A 14,668-nucleotide genomic window follows, 5' to 3' on the forward strand; every position below is an offset into this window, starting at 1 on the left:
CACTATCCATCTCATTCTCTGCTGTGCCCTTCCCCTTTTTGCCTTTAATCTTTCCCAACACCAGACTCTTTTCCAATGAGTCCTGTCTTCTCATTGTATGGCCAAAGTATTTCAGCTTCAGCTTCAGTATTTGTCCTTCCAATGAGTAGTCTGAATTAATTTCTTTAAGTATTGACTGATTTGGTCACTTTGCAGTAGCTTAATGAAGCCTGTTGTCAGCTTTTTGAGAAAGAAATCCAAGCTATAAATAGCCATTTAAAAAATATTCCTAATCACCAATAGAGAAATTCAAATTAAAGCAACTCTGAGGTTCTCATACCCAAGTTTGATATTAAAAAAAAAGAAATATGACAAATGATGGAGGGGCTGTGGGGAAACAGGTGCATTAATGTACTGTTGGTAGAATTCTGAACTGGTCCAGACATTTTGGAAAGCAACTTAAAACTATACTCCAAAAGTGATTAATTTATGCATTCCCTTTGACTCAGAGATAGTAGGACTATATTCCCAAAGAAATGGAAGAAAGAGAAAAAGGACTTGTATGTATAAAAGTTTTTATAGCAGCTCTTCTTGTGTTGGCAAAGAACTAGAAAATTAAGAGTGTGACCATCAATTGGAGAATGGCTGAACAAATTATGACATATGAATGTCATGGAATACTGTTGTGCTGTATGAAATGATAAAGGGGACAATCTCAGAGAAATCTGGGAAGATTTATATTATCTGATATAGAGTGAAGTAGGCAGAACCAGGAGAATAATGTACACAGTAATAACACCATCATAAAGACAAACAACTTAGAAAAAGTAAAAAAACACTTCTCCTCACAGTGACAAACCATGATTCTAGACGACTCATGATGAAACATGCTACCCACCAGAAAGACAGAGGTGATAGACCCAGGGTACAGATTGAGACATGGGGTTTTTGCACATTGTTGATGTGGGGATTTGTTTTGTTTGACTATGTATATTTGTTACAAAGGTTGTGTTTTCCTTTACTTTTCAATGGGAAGAGGGGTCAGTCAGCATTTCTTTTTATTTTTTTTTCTTTTTGGAGGGGGGAAGACAGGGCAGTTGGAATTAAGTGAATTGCCCAAGGTGTCAGAGGTGGGATTTGAACTCAGGTCCTCCTGACTCCAGGATTGGTGATCTATTCACTGCACCACCTAGCTGCCCCCAGCATTTATAAGTGTCTACTAGGTACCAGGCACTGTGCTAAGTGCTGGTGATACAAAGAAAGGCCAGAGTGCTTGCCCTCAAGGAGTACAACAACCTTATTCTCATTGAAGCTAACTTAGGGAGGGAATGACATACACACTAAATAGGGTATCTCACCCTACAGGAGAGTAGGGGGGAAGGGGATGAGGGGGGGGATGATGGAAGGGAGGACAGGCTGGGGGAGAGGGAAGTTGGAAGCACCGACTTTTGAAAAGGGACAGGATCAAAGTATAGAATAGAACAAGTGGGGGTGGGATAAGATGGAGGGAAATATAGTCAGTCTTTCACAATATATCCACTGTGGAAATGTTTTGCATAGCTACACATGTACAACCTATATTGAATTTCTTATCTTCCGTGTAAGGGTGGGTGATGAGGGAGGAAGGGAAAGAATTTGGAATTCAAGTTTAAAATCAAATGTTTAAAAATATATTATTATTATTATTTTTACATGTAACTGGGAAATAAGAAATACAGGCACTGGGGCATAGAGATCCATCTTGCCCTACTGGAAAGTTGGAGGGGGGATGGGGAAAGATATGGGACAGGGAAGATTGGGGGAGGGGATATTCAGTGGGATTGCTGTTTTGGGGTGGTGGGTAGGAGAAAAATGGGGAGAATTTGTAACTCAAAATCTTATGAAAATGAATGATGTAAACTAAAAAGTAAAAAAGTTTAAAAATAAATAAAATTTTAAAAAAGAAAAGAAAAAAAAATCAATGACTTCTTGCAATGATATAACAGGAAGCCTTAGTTTGATCCAGCACTCAACACAATCCCCACAAATATCACTTTTTAAATCTACACATTGTAGCTTAACATTGTAGAGTTGGGTGTATCATCATAGCTTTAATCTCTTGCCACAATGTTTTCATACCAGATGACTCATGAAGTTGTAGCAAAACATATAGAAAAGAAACAATAACAAGAGAAAAATCTTAAAAAAAAAAAAAAGGCTACAGATTCTAACATCAGTTTGAGGAGTACTACCTGAACAAGTCATCCTTTGCAAGTTGGAAATCTCTCATGCTTGTCTCCCAGCAACCATCTGTGTTTCACTGATGCTCCGTTTTGTCTCTGCAACTCCATTCCAAAGCTGTCACTTGTTGCTTGCTTCCCAACAAAGATGATGCCAGCCTTCTTGTCCCCAGAGATGGCTGATATCTGCGGGAGCTGTCTTAGGTAGTTAGTATTTCTTTCTTAAAGGAATGTTACCACTTTGGGGGGTGAGAGTGGGACTATCCATAACCTGGCTATTTCATCTCCTTTTAAGTCAGGACCACACAGAAAAGACCACCTCAGTCAAAATATTTCTTTCCCAACAATAAATTCAGCAGGAATTTCCTTATGTCCAACTGGATGATTCAGGAGCTTGTGAGTAAATTTCTTTCAATACCCATCGTGCCCTGGCAGCTAATATCAACATCATGTCAAACTATTCTGCAGCTTCTACACACTTCAAGGAGTCAGTAGCACCAGAACTAGCAATCTTTCCCCTTCATTCCTATTGCTGTATTCAGGTCATTCGTACACATATACATATGTATACACATATATGCATATACATATATATGAATTTATAATTATCACTTTAAAATTTATGAAGCACTTTCCTCAAGACACCTCTGTGAAATAGGTACTTATCTCCACTTATAGGGTGGTGATGCTCAGAATCAGAGAGACTAAATAATATGCCTAGAGTCACACAGCTGTTGGAGCTGAATAAAGTTTTGGTTCCAAAATCAATACTCTTTAGTTCACATTTATATAGCACTCTACGGCTTCAACAGACAGATGTTCCTGTTTCCAAGATGCAAACAATTATATTCACCTCCAAATACACAGTTATTCAATTCAACACGATAATTTTTCAAAATTTTTGTAGATTTTTTTTACCTGTCTTGGTGTTTGCAAAGGCATTTCTAAACCCAAAGACAATAAAAAGAATGAAAAAGAAAACCTAGCTGCTTCTTTCAGAGGGAAGGTTGGTATCAGAAAACTCCCCAAAAAAGGTAACAGACATAGGGTTGAGTGAAAGTTACTGCCCCTCCCCATCTTCAGGTGAGAAACAAAACTATCCTTGGTGAAAATTCCTTTGGGTCTCTAACACAGAGAACTTTCTCTAATAGACTCCTGAAACACATAAGGCATTCCAAATAGAAATGTAAACAAAACTTTCTAAAGGGTCTCTCCAATACCAAGGGCTTTTCATGAGCCACAAGCAAACTAACATAAAGAAATCAAACAAATTCAAAAAAGCCTGCCTAAAAAAGAAGTCATTGTCATTGTTCATATTTCATCCTTCATGTCAAAAGGGACCGTTGACATCAGGAGGGTGATGTCACATCTTGCAAGTGAATTGGATTTAAGTGAAGCTGAGCTGTGCAAGCTGATCAGCCTCATTCTCTCCTCTAGAGTCATCCTGGTCCAGTGGCAAAACATAGGTCAGGATGACTGCTGATGATCCTGGATGTTGTGGAAAATCTCGGTCTTTTTAAGCTGACATCTTTCCCAGGCCTCTAAATGAGTCAATAGGCATTTAGTAATTAAGGGCTAGGTAAGAACTGAGGTGAAAGATGGCCTGGTTTGCCTTCACAGAAGAGTCAGTCTGGGAGGGGAAGACCCTCAGAGTTTCTGGCCAGAACAGAACAAGTCACAATTTACACTCACTCTGGACCATCAGAGCCAGAACAATGAGCAAGTGAGGTTTGGTCAGGGATCTGCCACCTACCAATTAGTGAGAGCCAGAATGATTTGGGATCCTGTAGCTCCATTTGAATCTCAATGGGCTTTATCAAAGCACGGTTTTCCAAAGCTACATTTCAAAAAATCATAAATACCACACAAGACAAAAGAATTGTCCCAGTTAAACAACAACAACAACAAAAGATAAAATAAATAAGTAGGAAAGACAAAGGTTAAAGCCTCTAGGGTGGTCCTAGGTCCTTGGATACTGCTCCTAGGTAGATTGATTTTCCCTGGGAAGGGGGTAGCTGGCTCTGAGCTGTGCTGAGGGACTTGCATGGCTTCAGTTTTCCTCCTCTACAGCCTTCTACATTGCAATCCTATAATTGGCTAGGCTTGGAGAAGGCAGATTCCCACTAGCCCTCCTCTACTTCCTTCTCCTCCACCCTCCCTTCCTACCTGTTCTCCTCCTCCTCCTCCTTCCTCACCCCCTTCCACCTTCTTCTCCTCTTCTACCATTAGGTAGATTTTATCCTATGGACCTACACAGTTCATGAGGATCTCAAATAGGCCATTTGTACTCATGTCACATTATGGTGTAAAGTCTAAATCTACTGCTAGGTGGTGCAGTGAATAGAGCACTGACCCTGGAGTCAAGGGGACCTGAGTTCAAATGTGACCTCAGACACTTAACACAAAAACTAGCCGTGTGACCTTGGGCAAGTCACTTAACCCAAATTGCCCTCTAAAAAAAAACAAAAAATCAAAACAAAAGAAATTGGTCTGGTTTGTAAGGGAAACATGCCAGAAAACTGTCTGTTCAGTCATAGTCTAACAACAAAATACAACAAAGCTACTCATTCTTCTCTACTGGGACAGTTTGGAAAAATACTTTATTATTTATCATTTATTAATATTGTTTGAACCTAGCTTTACTACCTAGCTTACTGTAGAGGTCAGGCTGACCTAAGAGACCGCTGGGGAAGCCCAGGATGGCTATTAGGAATGCTTAGATCCCACCCAGTTTGTTTTGGGTCCACCCAAATCTTGTGTTTTGGGTTCTATCCAAAGTATATTTTGGGGGTTCCTGAAATTAGATTGACTTACCTGCTAAAATACAGCTCAACTTGCCCTTCTATGGAGACTACCTACTGCCTGTTTGAGTCCAATCAGACAAATGTCCATTGTCTGAACTCCATATGATATAAACTTTTCTGAGACTTGAGAGGGAGCTGCACCTTCTTTGGGCTCTCTCCTTTATCAAATGACCAAATAAATTTCTTTCCAAAACTATTTCAGATTTTGGGGTTTATTCTCACAACTAACAAGGGTACCCAAATATCTTCCTGACAGAGGCTCCACAGCGTTATGCTCCCTCTGGGCTATACTTCCCAACTTATATTTCTTAGTGGGGTCCAAGTGTACTCTGGGGTACTAGAGTATTAGTGCGGTTCAAGGTACTCTGTACATCCATATACTCAAACTCTAGCTCACATACCTCCTTTTAAGAATCAGTATTTATAAAGGCATTTACTGCTATGGCATTATACAAATAACTACATGATATTTCCTCTATAAACCTAGAAAGCAAACATGAAAAAACAAAAAAAGCACACACTTAAATCTATGATGTTGCAGGACCTCATGTCTTTTTTGTTTTGTGTTATATTCCTACTACTTCCCCTGGACACAGCATCTTTGCTGAGCCTGTCTCTCCTTAAGGCTCACTGGGCTGGATCCTTATTGGCCAAAGTGTCTGCTATACAGTAAGTAGTTTGAGTAGCTCTTTGAGGGATAAGAAAAGGAAATCTCCTCCCTGAGAGGCGAGGAATAATTCTCTCTCAAAAGTGGAAGCCTTCTTCCCTAGCTGTCTTCCTTCTCAATTGCCTGGTGTCATTCTCCTTAGAAAACTCTCTCCTGTCTAAAGTGGCTCCCTAGAGAGACTCCCCTTTTTAAAGGACTATTGGAGTATCACTAATTGCCCTCTAATTCCATCAGATTTTATTGTAACAAAACACAAATTTCTTACACTTGGCTTCAGACCTTACCATTTTGTCTTTATTAACTCGCTCCTTACACTGTAATTTTAACTGGACTGGTGATCAGGAATGTTTTAATCCAGGCCTCACTTAGGTCATTCTGGTGGTCCAGACTCAGAATTGGAACAAAATGAAACACAGGAGGGTGGCTAGGTGGCACAGTGAATAGAGTCCTGGAGTCAGGATGACCTGAGTTCAAAACACAAAACTAGCCATGTGACCTGGGGCAAGTCACTTAACCCCATTTTCCCTGCCTTCCCCCCTCCAAAAAAAAGCCAAAAAAAAGTGAAACAGAGAAATTCAACTTTTAACAAAACCCTTTATTTAACAATAATATAGAAAGGATACTTAAGCAACGATATAGCACTGGTTCAAATATATGCAGATAAATTGCCCCCCATCTCCATGGATTCAAAGAGGGGTGGTTAGGTCAGAAGAAAGTGTTGATATATATCAAATCTAAGGAGCACCACCTCTCAAGGGCTGATATTTTTATGCCCAAGTGACTGGAAAACTGAATCGACAGCTCTAGCCCTATTTCCCTAGCCAATTCAAGTATCAGGGATAGCTTCCAATAACAACAGCAGTGACTGCAAACCTTTTGCCCTGAGATGGGAAAAGAGGCAGTATAATCAATTTGCTAGTCATAGGCAAGTAGGGAACCACATGAGATCATGCTGGGCATTCTGATCGGTACAAGTAGTCCTTTAGGGCAGAAGTTGCTTTGTTGAAGCAGCTAGGTGGCATAAAGTGCTGGGCTTAGAGTCACAAAGAATTTAAATCCAGCCTCAGATGTTTACTAGCTGTGTGACCCTGGGTAAGTGATTTAACTTCTGTCAGCCTCAGTTTCCCCAACTCAAAAATAGGGATGCTGACAATTGCACTTACCCCCCAGAGTTGTTGTGATCAAATGAGATAATATTTATGAAGCACTTAGCACAGGGCCCAGCACATTGTAGGTTCTTAATAAATGCTTCATTATTTTCTTGGTCTTTGTTTAGAGGGATCAAAGCATTCTGCATCCTCCATAACATGGCATCACAGTCCCCATGTCTAGATTTTTCAAAGACCCATTTTTCAACTTCTGTTGTTCTGCTGTTTAAGGAGGTCAAACATTGTTCAGTTCAGTAGAGGACGTACTAGTCTCTGATAGGTACGAACATGCCATACATACAGCTGTAAATGGGAGGGGGAGGGGAAAGGGGAAGGTGAGGAAGGCTTTGGCAAAACTTCTCCCCTGGTTGCAATCCCAAAAGAGAGAGCCTTTGATCATCCAGTCCTGTTCTCTCCAAGCCCCAGAGCACTCAACCAGACACACAGCCACCACCCAGGAGTCAATGTAGAGGAAAATCTTATCTATCCAATCTTTCAAGGCTCTTTCACACCCTAGCCACAATGCTAATAGCTCCAACCACTGAGAGAACTTTCCAAGACCCCTATCTTTCAGATAATCTCCCATCACAAGGTTAATGGTCCCTGAAGTCTAGTTGTGCATGTCTCTCACAGGGAGCAGAGCCATCAGTGAAAGAGGTACCATAGCATTCCCTAGGAACCAAGCAGTTCCTCACAGGTAGGGCCCACTGGGTTAGGGAAAGGGCAGAATGACAGGGCTTAGACTGGCAGCTTTATTCAGCCTCTATCAGAGTTACAATCAGTTTGTGAAGGGCACTAACATATTAGGGATTTGAAGGAGTTCAATCCTAAGTGCACCATTTCCATGTAACAAAAGAGGTCTCTTGTGTCACCCAACTCATGATAGGCAACTGTGGATAAAAGTTGATATATGACCCTTTATCATACTTTCAATAACAACTAAGGTCTATTAAAAGGCAAGCAATGGCTTTTCAAAAGTAGTATGCAAAGGCTTCTTGAAAGAGCTTGCATCTCCAGAAGCTTAACAAGTTGTTTGGTCTGGCCTAGGTGCCTATCAAAGGCTCCACTCAGCCTAGACAGACACCTCCCAAAACATGGACCCTACAAAGCCCTAAGAACGCTGGGGTAGAGATTGCAGGACAATCCACTTTAGGTCTTCAAGGGTTATTGCATATTCTGGGCCCACTTAAAAGAGGCAGACTTGTCAGTGATTTGGTAAATTGGGGCCCATCAGAGTTGTGCTTCAGTTGTGTCAACTTTCTGTGTCCCCATTTGGGATTTTCTTGGCAAAGATACTGTATTGGTTTGCCATTTCTTTTTCCATCTCATTTTATAGATGAGGAAACTGAGGTAAACAGGGTTAAGTGACTTACCCAGGGTCACACCGTTAATGTCTGAGGCCAGATGTGATTTGAGGTCTTCCTGACCTCAGGACCAGTGCTCTATCAACTGCACTACATAGCTGCCCAAGACACCCAGATAGGTTATATGGGCTCTCCAAAGTGTGAAGAGTTCAAACAATATGGAAGTTTAGTGTCAGTAAACCTACATCATTAGGCTCTCCCCACCTACTATTGTGGTAAGAGAAATATCCTAAATCCTTCCCATTCATGTAAATTAGGCTAATTTTCATTAAAAGGTATTGAAATCATCCTCAAGATTGGATGGATCAGGCTATTGACTTTATTTCCTGGTCCCCTGAGTACAAAACAATCATGAAAAAACTCCATGCATTGGCTGATGCTTGGCTGTCAGCCCACAATGGGCAACTCAGAGGCAAGTGAGCTTGGATCAGCTGAATCTACTTGAATATCCTTTTCTCACAAGGCTAAGTAAATCTTTTGTTTACTGTCAAATCCTCCCAGTCACCTTGGCATACAACCTAGGTGCCCTACCTACACTCCTCACCTTCTCACCCCCATATCCAATCTCTTGCCAAATCCTATTTTACTTTCCTAACATCTTTTGCATATGTGTCTATCCCTCTCCTGACACTGCTGCCACACTTGCCCACAGCATCTGCCAACTAATTCCAACTGTTCTGAGCTGAGCCTTATCAGGTCTGGTAGCTCAGTCTCAGTATTGGAATGAAATGAGAAGATCACAGGAGATCTAATACTTAACAAAAAAGTTTACCTAATCATAACATGGTTCAAGAAGACACAGATCCCCTCAATTCTATATGGATCTGAAGGGTATGATGAGGCAGAAGGATGTCAACACTTTTATACAAGTAGGATATAGGTCACATTGGAGGTACATCAGTTCCTCATGAGTTAGTCTTTTTATGCTCAAGGTAACCAACTGCCTTATCAATAGTTTGAGCCCTAGTCTCAAGAATAACTTCCCTGCCTTTTAGGGGAAAATCAGCCCAATCTACACGACAGGAATCCTAGTTAGTTTTGTTATGTTGTTCCTGCCTCAAGGGCTCTCTTAGTCAATTTCCTGCCCCCAATAGATATGTAATACTTTTAATAACTCCAAATTTCTCTCTGAAATAAAGACCTGGTTTTGTTTCAAACATTATTCTTTTTCTAGAAATGCCATATGGCTTTGAATCATGGAATACTATAGTCTCTAAAGAATTAAAGTTGGGGCGGCCAGGTAGCACAGAGAGTAAGAGCACCGGCTCCAGTGTCGGGATGACCTGGATCAGGTCCCGGCCTCGGATACTCAGCACCACACCCAGAAATAACTGGCCGTGTAACCTCGAGCAAGTTACTTAACCCCGATTGCTTTAAATATTAAAATATATATATAAAAAAAAAAGAATTAAAGTTAAGGATCACCCAAGGACAACCAGAAAGGAGGACTGTTCATGTGGCCAAAACTAGGGATAATTGGTTGACAGCCCACTTGCTTCATTCATATCCCCAGGATGTTAAGAGGAATAAAGAAAAACCCTACAGCATGTTAGGTGGACTTGCTGTGGTGGATTTAAGAGTGAACATGGATGAGACTTTCACAGTCATGAGCTGATTAGTTATGAGTAATAGCAATTAGTAATATCCACATCAATGAGATCACAGATCCTTGGAAGTATTAAGGTCTTATAGTTTCCAATCACCCTGGGAGTTAATAGTGTCACTATCACTCCCATTTTACAGATGAAGAAACTCAAATTCAGAATGGTTGTTACAGAATCATAGACTTTTATTTCTAGAAAGGGTCCTTAGTGGTCATTTAGTCCAACCCTTTCATTTTACAAATGAGGAAACAGATGAAGTTCACCCAGAAGGTGAGGTGGCTTCCCTCAGGTCATAAAGCAGGAAGTCTGGTAACAAATTTAGTATTCTTTCCTTAACCCCACAAAGAGCTTGTGGAATTTTATTCAGACGGTGGTTGAGCTGGAACGTGCACTCAAATCTTTTAATTTCAAGTCCAATGTTCTTTCCATTATGTTGAACTAGGGGATCAGACTCCTCAGCCTGGTGAGGGGATGTTAGTGGGGGAGGCTTTTTGTCTCCATGGCTTAATTAAAAGCATTTTGAAATGCTGCAAGTCTAGGGAATATAGTAGCTAAATGCCAGGGACAAGGCAGGGTTAAATTACTGGCAACCTCAATAACATACACAGCTTAATGGGGTTTACTGAAGGTGGCTATTGGTAGGTGGGGAAACAAATACTTCTCCTGCCACTATCCTAAGAACACTTTGTAGTTAATGCCAGCCAAGGCCACCAAACCAAGTTGAATTATTCTACCTTTTTCTCTTCTCCCTAAGTTTTCCCCCTTTCTCTCCATCCACTCTTTCATTTGAAAAGAGTGGCATTTCCTTTTTCAGATTGTTGGGTTGTGAGGTTTGGTTATTGTGTGTGTGTGGTTTTATGTTTTTTTGTTTTCTGATGGAAACATCCAGGCATAGTCAGATGGGGGAAGGAGGAGGAGAAAAGACAAAGACCCACCTTTTCTTCAGCATTTCAATCAACAACCTCATTTTCTTCCAGCAGCCACAGTGAACATCTCATGAATAATGGATGATGTCCTGATGAATATGCACAGAGCCTATTATGCCTGGAGGGATTTGGTAAATAATTTATGAGCATAAAATGTTCCTCACCTTGTTACTGAACAGAAACTGTATATATATTTTATACACATATATGTATATGTAAACATATATATTTATGCAAACCTATGAAAAACATATTTACCTTCAAGCTGACAGGATAATATGTTGAGATAGAGTGACAGCTGGAAGATCCAGTTTTACATTGTTAGAAAAAATTAAAATAAATAAGATAAAATGTATGCGTGCAAGAACGATAGAGGCCTTGGCTATCCACAAGAAAGAGAACGTGCAACACACATTTCTGATCACATAAGCATTTTCTAGCCCTTTGGTTTCTGACCTCCATTGTGAAGCTGATCTCATGGAGCATGAAATCTGGCTCTTTGGGGATAGACATTAGCCTCTCGCAAGGGAAAATGTTCTTTACCTTGCTAAATGATACAACTATTTTAATTGGTGCCCATGCATCCCCATCACCTATAGTATCTAGCAAAAGAGCTAGGGATATATGATCCAGAAGTTCTAGAATTTGTCAGTTCTAGAGAGTTGAAGTTCAGTAACGGGAGCAGAAATATACACTCTAGAAAGATACAGAAGGAGAGTCCAGGGAGGTAATTCCAATCAATTAATCAATAAGTATACTATTAAATACTAAGACATTATGCTAGGCACTAAATATATAAAAACAAAAATGAAATACTCCTGAACCTCAAGGAGCTTACAATTTAGCCAATTATTTTCATTTATGTTGTTGTTCAGTGGTGTCTGACTTTATGTGACCCATAGCACCTCAATATTGTCTATGGCAGATTTTCTTTCTTAAATTTAATTTGATTTATTTGTTTTTAATTTTTAACATTCACTTTTTTTTTTAAGCAATTGGGGTTAAGTAACTTGCTCAAGGTTACACAGCCAGTTTTTTTGTGTGGGTGTTAAGTATCTGAGGCCAGAACTGATCCTGGGTCCTCCCAACTCTGGGTCCAGGGCCAGCACTCTTACTCACTGTGCCACCTAGCCGCCCCTCAACATTCACTTCTATAAGATTTTGAGTTCTAAATTTTCTCCTCCTTCCTCCATCCCTTCCTCCCCAAGATAGTATGCAATCTGATATAGGTTATACATGCACAATAGTATTAAACATATTTCCACATTAGTCATGTTTTAAAGAATTAGAACCAATGGGAAAAACCATGAGAAAAAAGAAACAAACAAAAAGAGAGAGAGAGAGAATAGTATGCTTCAATCTGCATTCAGACTCCATAGTTCTTTCTCTGGATGTGGATAGCATTTTCTATCATGAGTCTTTTGGAATTGTCTTAGATCCTTGTATTGCTTGAGAAGAGTTATCTATAAAAGTTGGTCATTCCATAGTATTACTGTTACTGAATATAATGTTCTCCCAGTTCCACTTACTTCACTCAGCATCAATTCATGTTAAGTCTTTCCAGGTTTTTCTGAAGTCCACCTGCTCATCATTTCTTATGAAACAATAGTATTCCATTATGTTCATACACTACAACTTTTTCATCCATTCTCCAATTAATGGACATCCCCTCAATCTCTAATTCTTGACCACCATAAAAAGAGCAGTTATAAATGTTTTTGTACACATGGGTCCTTTTCCCATTTTTATGATCTCTTTGGGATACAGACCTAAAAGTGATCTTAATTTCCTGGAGAAGGAAATGGCAAACCACTCCAATATCTTTGTTAGGAAAACCCATCATACAATATACATCATACAATGAAGAAACAAAGCCATAATGATATGATGATATATTTCGAGAATCAAGAAAAAAGTTACTTGAAATAATAAACAAATTTAGCAAAGTTGCAGGATATAAAATAGACCTATATAAACCATCAGCATTTCTATTGTTGCTAGCAAAGCCCAGCAGCAAAAGATAGAAGGAGAAATTCCATTTAAAATAACTGTAGACAGCATAAAATATTTGGGAGTCTACCTGCCAAAACAAATCCAGGAACTATATGAACACAATTATACAACACTTTTTTTTTTTGCCTTTTGGAGGGCAATCGGGATTAAGTGACTTGCCCAAAGTCACACAGCTAGTTTTTGTGTTGTGTCTGAGGCCAGATTTGAACTCAGGTCCTCCTGACTCTAGGGCCTGTGCTCTGAGCCACATTCACTGAGCCACCTAGCTGCCCCATACGCAACACTTTTCACACACATAAAGTCAGATATAAATAACTGAAAAAATATCAGTTGCTCATGGGTAGGCCAAGCTAATATAATTAAAATGACAATTCTACCTAAATTGATTTACTTTTTCAGTGCCATACCAATCAAACTACCAAAAAATCATCTTATAGAGCTAGAAAAAACAATGACAACATTCGTTGGAAGAACAAAAGGTCCAGAATATCAAGGGAATTATTGAAAAGAAATGCAAGGGAAAGTGATCTAACTGTACTAGATCCTAAATTATATTATAAAGCAGCAATCATCAGAACTACTTGGTACTGGCTAAGAAACAGAGCAGTGAATAAGTGGAATAGGTTAGGTATGCAAGACACAACAGTCAATGACAATAGTAGTCTACTATTTGATAAATCCAAAGACTCCAGCTTTTGGGATAAGAACTTACTATTTAACAAAAACTGTCTGCTTATAACTTGTTTGTATTCTCTGAAGTTCGGGGTGCTGACCTTTTTCCCCTGAACTAGGTAAATGACATGTGTTTGATTAAAACAAGATTGTTAACCCATTTTGAGTTGCTTTCCTTTAGAAAAGCAGATCCAAGAACCTGTGTTGGCAGCCACCCTGGGTATGCTAGGGTGCTTGCTGCTACACCTGACTCCAGGGCTGGTGCTCTACTCATTGAGCCACCTAGCCACCCCTCTAAATCACTATTGATTAGAGAAATACTAATCAAAACCATTCTGAGGTACCACATCACACCTATCAGATTGGCTAACATGACAAGACAGGAAAATGATAAATATTGGAGAAGATGGGGAGAAATTGGAACATTAATGCATTGTTGGTGGAGTTGGGAACTGATCCAACCATTCTGGAGGGAAATTTGAAACTTTTCCCAAAGGGCAATAAAATTGTGCATACCCTTTGACCCAGCAATACCACTTCTAGGTCTGTACCCCAAAGAGATCATAAAAATGGGGAAAGGACCCACACATACAAAAAATATTTATAGCAACTATTTTTGTGGTGGCCAAGAATTGGAAATTGAGGGGATGTCCATCAATTGGGGAATGGCTGAACAAGTTGTGGTATATGAATGTATATGAATTTCCATAATAAAGGCTGAGCAAGCAGACTTCAGAAAAACCTGGAAAGACTTATATGAACTGATATTGAGTGAAAGGAGCACAACCAGGAAAACAATGTACATAGTAAGAGCCACATTGTGGGATGAGTGACTTTGATAGACTTAGCTCTTCTTAGCAATGCAATGATCTAAGACAATTCCAAAAGACTCATGATGGAAAATGCTATCCACTTCCAGAGAAAGAACTTTGGAGTCTGAATGCAGATGGAAGCACACTATTTGCTCTCCTTTTCTTTTGTTGTTTCATTTCTTCTTTCCCATGGTTCCTCCCATTATTTCTAATCCTTCCTTACATCATGACTAATGTGAAAATATGTTTAATATGAATGTATAAGTCAAGCCTATATCAGACTACACACCATCTTGGGGAGGGGGGAGGGAAGGAAGGGGAAGAAAAATTAAAACTCAAAATCTTATGGAAGTGCATGTTGAAAACTAAAAATAAATAAATTATACACACACACACACACACACACACACACACATATATTCTGCTTCAGAGTTGACTCCTGGGTCTCAGGTCTATTCTA

At 39.7% G+C, this 14,668-nt stretch overlaps 1 long non-coding RNA gene across 1 annotated transcript in view; it reads right to left on the minus strand.

Moving 5' to 3' along the window:
• The window catches only part of LOC138164629 (uncharacterized), a 25,845-nt gene continuing 11,177 nt past the window's right edge, over positions 1-14,668 (minus strand). The window contains exons 3-4 of the long non-coding RNA XR_011169139.1: positions 10,721-10,829; positions 1-2,393 (exon numbers count right to left, since the gene is read on the minus strand). This is a non-coding gene — a long non-coding RNA (uncharacterized lncRNA). The remainder of the gene's footprint in view (positions 2,394-10,720; positions 10,830-14,668) is intronic.

The sequence above is a fragment of the Petaurus breviceps genome, unplaced genomic scaffold, assembly GCF_028583685.1.
Source record: "Petaurus breviceps papuanus isolate PSGF00001 unplaced genomic scaffold, PetGlider_PUasm1.0 191, whole genome shotgun sequence".
Taxonomy (NCBI): domain Eukaryota; kingdom Metazoa; phylum Chordata; class Mammalia; order Diprotodontia; family Petauridae; genus Petaurus; species Petaurus breviceps.